Here is a 9,027-nt window from a genome sequence, read left to right on the forward strand (position 1 = left end):
ACATGCACACACGCACACATGCACACATACACACACACACACACACACACGTCCACATACACACACGCACACATGCACACACACACATACACACACACACACACGTCCACATACACACACGCACACATGCACACACACACACATATGCACACAGACATGCACACACAAACTCATGAAAAATTACAGACGACTTTGTTGGCTTTGTTGCGCTCCATGTTTATGATAATGATGATGACGACGATGATGATGATGATGATGATGATGATGATGATGATGATGATGATGATGATGACGATGATGATGATGATTATAGTAATAGCAACAATAACACCAACAACAGTAGCATAGTTTTAGCTTTTTATCTTTGACTTGCTTCAGCCATTGGGTTGCGCCCATGCTGGGGCATGCCTTGAAGTTTTTACTCGAACACATCGATCTCAGTATTTATTTTTTAAGTTTGGTACTTATTCTACCGGTCAATTTTGCCGAACTGTTAAGGTACGGGACGTAAACAAACCAACATCGGTCGTCAGACTGTAGAGACGCAAGGATAAACCCCACCCACCCAACACGATGGATTTCCACCTGATGTGTTTGGACAGGGAAATCTCACAATATTTTACAGGTCGCCGACTCTGCCACTCTCTGCGATCTGTGCTCTTACCACGTCTTGCCTCTCCCTAGACCCCACATTATTATTATTATTATTATTATTATTATTATTATTATTATTATTATTATTAAGACTGGCAGAATCGTTAGCACTCCGGGCGAAATGCTAGAAGTATTTCGTCTGTCTTTACGTTCTGAGTTTAAATTCCGTCGAGGTCGACTTCGCTTTTCATCCTTTCGGGGTCGATAATAAGTACCAGTTGAGTACTGGGGTAGATATAATCGACTATTCCCCTCCCCCAAATTTCAGGACTTGTGCCTATATTAGAAAGGATGATTATTATTATTATTATTATTATTATTAGTAGAAGTATTTTTTCCCACCGACCTGTCCTTATGTGCATAAAATTCTTTCCTAGATATAGCGATATTTTTTTTGTATAGCTCAAGGAATTGATTTTTCGTTTGAGATTTTATTTTAAATAAGGACTTTTATTGAATATTTTGGAAATCTATCATTCCCGGAGTAAGACAAAGGGAGAGCCTCAAAAGAATAGTTCAACTTTCCTTTCAACGTATAATTCTAAGTCAGTAATGGATTCCATTTATACAAAACCGCCTTAGAAGAAATGACATTGAAATTACAAAGCTGCTTTGAAACAGAGAAAAGTTTGAAACAAATATAAACACAGTCAAACTGAAGATAATAATAATATTTATTCCCCACAGGGAGCTAAACATAGAGGAGACAAACAAGGACAGACAAACGGATTATATCGACCCCAGTGCGTAACTGGTACTTATTTAATCGACCCCGAAAGGATGAAAGGCAAAGTCGACCTCGGTGGAATTTGAACTCAGAACGTAACGACAGACGAAATACCGCTAAGCATTTCGCCTGGCGTGCTAACGTTTCTGCCAGCTCGCCATATTCGAATGAGCTTACATTAAAATAAAGGGTGTGTGTGTGTCTGTCTGTGTGTACGCGTCACAAGGCCAAAATTTCGGGCCTTGTGCCTAGAGTAGAAAATAATGTAAGCTCATTCGAAACCCTATAATATTGTTCATGCAAACCTATACACATGCACACGTAAGTACTTTCGAAATAAACTATTTACTGATATATATTCGGTAATAAGTGTGCGGGAGAAATTAAATAACGCACCATGGAGCTTATTCAAAAGAAGCGTGCGAATTTAATCTTGCTAAAATACGTACGTACAGCCTCACACATGGTGTACACATATATCACTGTTGATACACACACATACAGACACATACACACATATGTTATGCATATATATGTATGTGTGTGTGTGTGTGTATGGGCGTTTGTGTGTGCATGTATGTAAATGTATAACATTAATATACGTATATAAGTGTCTCTCACTCTCTCTCTTTCTAGCATCTATATGCATACGTACACACTCACGCGCACACCCATGCACACACATACACACACACACACTCATGCACACACACATATATACATACACCTATGCACATATATATTTCTGTGTAGTGTGCTTGCTCGTACGTACAATGTTTTATAATATCCAATATCTTAAATAACTGTCTCAGCTATTTATCCTTATTATCTAACTTCAATATTCTTTATTTTAATATTGTATATACTACCGTTATTTTTTTCTTGTTATTTTCACACTGTGAAGAAGTTACATTTGCTCTGAAGCAATTTCCCTCTAGACTACTTGAGGCGTTCTGTGTAACTTAAGAAAATCATTATTTTATTTATAGCGGCTCTCAGTTTTCTACTAGTTTTATTTTTAATCCTTATACATTATCTTTATATACCAAAATTTCGTTTTGTTTAAATTGTAAACAAGCCACATACATACATACATACATACATACATACATACATACATACATACATACATAAATACATACATACATACATACATACATACATACATACAGACAGACATACATACATACATACATTACGAAGTAGTGTACGCTTGTTTTCACGAACGTGGAAAAAAATACTCAAAAGAAAGATTAGAATATGCATATTTTATTAGAAGCTGAATCATCAAATAATATCAGATTGATACCTGACCTCAGGTTTTATTACTTTAATCGATTTGCTGAAAACCATCACTGTACATTCAAAATTGTGTAATCAACCATCAATGAGCCATCAGTGAAGTGGAGTTCATGTTAGTTACATATAGTGGCGACACTTTTTACTGGAGTTTAGCTTAAATATGTTCAATAATCCAGTATCCACTCTTGTGTGTATAATACACTTCCCCCATCAACTCGCTAAATTCCGTGGTCAGCCAGAATTGGTGTGAATACTCAGCTCTTCTTTAAACTATCAATAACCAGAAAGGATTTCTCGCTTCCAAAAGAAATCAAGACAGTCATCCTATCGTAGAAATGCACGACTATCTCCACAAATTTCTCGATAACCCATATCTTTTGAGTAAGGCCTATAAATTTTCTCTTCCTCATTCTTGAAAGATTTCATAAAGTCAAATGAACTCAACGAGGAAGCTGTTCACGCTATTCCACAGCCTGAATTCGATGCATGATGGAAATCACGTCGTGCTGATTCTAGATAAACAAAATCCACATTGCTTTGCAAAAAGAATTTACACGGATATTTTATTGAAGCTGTTGAAGCAGTGTTTTCGACAGACGTTTTCTGACACTAAAGAGGAGAAAAATTCCTTGATAATTTCCACTTGAAAAATGATGAATTTACGTGCCTTTTTCAACTGTAGCGAAAGCTTACTACATTGACCACATTCTCCGAAAACCGGAGTTTACAGCACAATTTTCCCCACCGTACTTAGAGACTTTCATAGGAATATTGTCAACACCAGGAGTTTTCTTCGGTTTTGTCACATGAATGGTAGCTTCCAGCTCTCCTTTATTTGGCAGCAAGTTCAAACTGCTATCTTCATGGACCCTACTAAAAATATTCTAAAGCCTTTTCTTGAAGACTGATTTAGCTCATTAAAATGTTTCTGATGGTGTTTCATAATATCGCTCATCTGACTGTAAGAGTGTGAGTCATGCTTGCTCTCCGTTGATGCATTACCATTTTTCCGGAGACAGCAAATATCATTGACTGGTAAAGGTTTTCGCATTGTTAGAATGAGTAATGACTTGAATTCTGACTGCCTTCTGGTCCCACAACTGGTCCTTCAACAACTGCAATTTCACTTGTTTAAGCATTCACAACCTTGAATCGGCTGGTAGACTTCAGGTATATTTGGTTCATTGAAAGTAATTTTATATTACTTTCACTTTTTAGATAAAGTTGTGTCGTTGCATAATTTTTATCAAACCAGTCGGCATGCATGTATTTAGGGGAATGATCGGGACAGAAGTTGTCTTGCATAGTATCAACTGATACATTGATGGGTAACATTTCATACTTTCTGGTCATATTCGTATCCAGTTCACATCGCAATCCAAGGTTTTACATTTTGTACATCCAGTTTTTGGAGCAATTCAACCACCTTTTTACATGTCATACAAACTGCATGTATTCTGTATTGCTATGTTGTTAGTGAAACAGTCAGCACCCCTCATAACATGCGCAAATGTCCGCAGTATTCTCTTGGCGAGTAAGCATGTGGTTTAACTGATATAGCCATTTCGATCGCATATAGCACCAGCTGTAAACTTTCAGGAAGCCGGGAGGTGTTTGTCACACCCAGATCTTATTCGGTGCAAAGTTCAAATGGAATTCTTTATTAGAGTTGTTAAATTTTTTCCAGTGTGATCCAGCACATCGTTTCATATTTGCTAATACTTCTCCATTTTTGCATTAGCAGTTCCAACAAACGCTGATGAGCCCAGGTCTCTACACATTGAATTGTAGAAATCCATCTTCTATTTCGATTTATTTGTCATTTTAGGAACATAAAATGTAAAAGCAGTTTCACTTCGATAACCATCCAGGGAAAATCTCAACTTTATTTGTATGCCAGAGATAGCAACAGGAAGCGCATTATTTTTCTTATAAGATTATTCATGATAGCTAAGTACACTCAAACCAGCGTGCAGATTTCCGGTCGGCAGCTCTCAGCTTCTCAAGCCAATCAGCTTCGTCATTTCATCACCGATCACCCAACTGGTTGGTTTTTGCTTTTCTCCATTCAGAACAGTCAAACATTTAAGATGTTATATCTATCGTGATCTTCCTTCCTTCCTTCCTTCCTTCCTTCCTTCCTTCCTTCCTTCCTTCCTTCCTTCCTTCCTCCTTTCCTTCCATTTTAATGGAATTTCATCTATCAGGTTTTTTTTTGCTTTTCCTTTTCCCTTTTAGGCAATGTTTTCTTCGATGATGTTTGCACGCAGATTTTAATTCCGTTCCATTTCTCTTCTCTTCGTTCTTTATAAGTCTTCTTTTTTTAAATTTATTCATTGTGTAAATATTCATACTTGTTTCATATTTTCCAAATTATATTCTTCTGTTTGTATTCTATCTGTTGTAAACGCGTATAAGTTTGTTTTCATCTTCTAGCTATTTCCATTTCTTCTTGATGTATAATGTTTGATGTATAATTTAATTACCACTGGATGTGGTCTGAAATGAACAGTATGCTCTACAAGTTTCTTAGCCGTTTGTCTATCAGTATATAGTCTGTCCGATATCTTGTTACGTCATTTGAACTTTTCCTCATGTATAATTGTCTAAATGTCTTGTTATCAGAATAGACTGTTACTATCTACTAAGTTGTTTCTTTGACAAAAGGGAATCAAATAGTTACCTCCTATTTTTCTCACCTTACCTACATTGACCTGCTATGTTCTCCGTGTCATCTCTAACAACCTTTGCGTCAGAATATTCCATTATAATCGTGGTTCCTTTAGTTTTAGTGTATTTAATCACATTTGAATCTTGTTGTCTTCCCTATGTTCTTGTATATGAGTGTATATCTGTATGATGTTAATACTGACTTTTTTCCCTTTGTACTTTCATATTTTTCACTATCCGAAATTGTTCAACATCCATTTAGTGGTTTTTCTGAAGAGTTTTTCATTATGATCTCCATTCCTTTTTCATTCCGTTTCCCACCTGAATACAACATTGTGTGATTTTCTTTTAGAATTTTAACATCAACCCATCTAGTTTCCAATATTCCCATTATCTCAAGATTCCGTTTTTTTCCCTTCCTTCCTGATTTTTAATTTTGCTGGCTGATAGAGTCTTCTTGTGTTTTAGCGTCAAAATTTATTGATAGATTTCAGAGCATCGCTATACGACAGTAAATCGCATTAGGTTTTAGGTTACAACCATCATAAGAATTCTACTAGTTCGTTTCTTCTTCCTTGTAGTCAATATCTATCAACTATAGAACGTCCAGCTTCTCTATCTTTTTCTTATCCACTTGTAATGTTATCATATTGTAACAAGTGGGCTGGAATGTACATATAAAGTTGGATCAGAAATAGTTGATTGAGATCATTGTATGCGTATAAAATAGAATTGCACCCGGGCAATTTTATGTGGTTAAATGATTACAAACAGTATGTATAGCATTTGTATTACATTAATATATTGAAATGTTATATTTAAACGTAAATTTAGGTATGTAAGTTCATACAAATGTTATTTATTCCAGTAGCCTTTTACTGCGGGTGGGCTCATCTTTAGCTCAATTGGTTAGTGATTGACTATTGTGACCGGACCAGAGATATGTAGCGTATTGGTTAAGTGGTTACAATAATATTTCAATATGGTTTAAGGTAGGCTCACTTCAGTCTGATATGGGGTTGAGTAAAAGCAACAACAACAACAACAATCAAGAACTAAGATAGCCGGGTGGTATTGTCATCTTGGATCGGGAACAAACTCACGTCTTGTGGCAGAAATCAATTAGTCAGTAGTAAACGTTAACATATTCTGATTATTAGTGAAAAGAAGGACAGGGTCCTTTAGTAAGGATTCTGAATCTGAGGGAAAGACCACAAGGAATTAACTTCACAATGGAAATCCGATCCAAATGCTTTTAACAATAGATTCTGCTAAAGGCACCCAAATGCTAGATGATATAATTCACTAGAATGACAGATTAAGTTTTCCTCTGAAGAACTGAAACAATCTCCCCACCCCGATGGATTTTCGCACAGTTTCTGTTAAGCAAATTTACCATGAACTAGCGAGGGAGCTTCACTACATTTATTAGAAATAGTGACTGAATTTCTCTCATATAAAACACTACAATGTTGAAGGGAGTTTGCTGCATTATATAATGTTGTCAATGATGCGTATAGAGGAAAAGACGAGATGGTCATGGCTTTTGGCCATTGGTTTACTAAAAAAAAAAAAGACCTGGATTAAACAACAACAACAACAGCAATGCAATTTTTTCTCAGAGGACGTGTGCTGACCCGAGCTGAGGGTTGTAAGGTGGGATTAGATTCGGAATCATGCTGATTGCGAAACGAACATTTTAATCACACAGCCACGCATGCAATGTTATTTCTTTACTACCCACAGAGGGGACAAACAAGGACAGACAAACGGATTAAGTCGATTATATCGACCCCAGTTCGTAACTGGTACTTATTTAATCGACCCCGAAAGGATGAAATGCAAAGTCGACCTCGGCGGAATTTGAACTCAGAACGTACCGGCAGACGAAATACCGCTAAGCATTTCGCCCGGCGTGCTAACGTTTCTGCCAGCTCGCCGCCTTCCACGCATGCGACGTTACGTCGAAGAATACGCCACTCTGCAGTAGATCTTTGGAACTGAAGGTGTATACGTTGTTATTCAGACTGTGCTTCTTCAAACTGGAAATAATTTATTCCCGTTGTCATCGATGCATGCAGTTATGCAAATATAGGAGAAAGGAAAAGAGACTTAAGTAATAATATATAATACCTTTTTGAAATTCTTTGTTTGAATCTACTGGGGGAAACAAAAAATTGAATGGATAAATATATGCATGCATAATTATTTACGCAAGAAATATAGACAAAGCTGAGTTTAACGATGTTTTCAGTTGATACAAGGATGGAATTTGCTTAAAAGAAATGTCACACAAACACGTTGCTCTTCCGAATCCTTCAGTGTTCAACTTGTGGCAAATCTCCAAGTGCACTAAACATGCGTTCTCTTTAGCACGTGTAGATCGATGTTTAATTGATGTGGTATGCTATGATTATTATTAGGTGGAAGGTCAAGGCCATCCTACACAGCACTACATTTGCAAGCGAGCTGTGCCAGGTCATGTTTTTCAAAGTTCTGCTTCTTTGTGGACAGGTTCCTCATACAAACATATATACACATTGTCATATACATATATAAGACAAAATAAGCAGATCTACAGATGCAAATTACATGCGTGCATACACGTATTCGTATACTTACGTGTACAGATACATACGTACACACACTTATATATACATATATACATACATAATACATACGTGCATACATGCATGCATTAGGTTATGTACCATCCAGTTTGTACAAAAACAAAAGAAATACTCGGTTTCACGGAAGAAGAGCAAAAGATTGAATTTAGCTTGAGCAGTTTGATCACTCTGCATCTCAGTAAGGTTTTATTGTTGTGTAATATTAACATCAGCTGTATTTGCCTCAAACAGATCTCTGACCCAACTTGGAATATTCATTTCCAGGAAGTCTTTGAACCTAATTACCACACCATTGAGCAATTTCTTCAAATGCTCGAACTGAACAAAAGGGTTAGAAAATGCATCAACTCCTTTCGCTCTGTATCAATCTGAATAGATAATTAGTATGAATAGATTAATTTTTCCTCGGAAGCACTATCATTGTTTTTGTCAATTAAAATATTTGTATTTTAACCTCGAAGCCGTTTGTTCAGCGTATTTAACTTTACAAATTTATTTAAAAGATAGAATATGTCACATTTGCTTGCTAGGATTTAGAAACGTTGTATCATTGACTCAAAGTTCAACGATGCGACACAGGGAATTACCCTCAGGTATTTTCACCAGATGCATGAACTTCAAAGCATTATCATAATAATTAATTCATGCGAGACTTTCCAATGACAATTTGATACTATATTTATTAATGATAAATAATTACCTAAGTGCCAAAGGAATCTATTATTTCCTTTTTCTGTTATGACAGAATAGATATAGAAGTGTATTCTCTATATATGTGTGTCTGTGTATGTTTTTGTGTGTAAATTTTCAATGGTTATGGACAGTAATAGAAAATTTGTGTGAGAAACAGAGTGACAGTTATGTGGGACACTTCACTGATCCTGTGGCCTCTCTACCCTATTAACAAATTGTTCTGTGGTTCTAGGCGGGAAATACTACTCTAGGCATTAGTATATTGAACATTCTCATGAACTCCCATATTTATATTAATTATATGTATATATATACCCACAGATACAAACACGCGCACACACTCATATATAT

This window comes from Octopus bimaculoides, chromosome 10, assembly GCF_001194135.2.
Source record: "Octopus bimaculoides isolate UCB-OBI-ISO-001 chromosome 10, ASM119413v2, whole genome shotgun sequence".
NCBI lineage: Eukaryota > Metazoa > Mollusca > Cephalopoda > Octopoda > Octopodidae > Octopus > Octopus bimaculoides.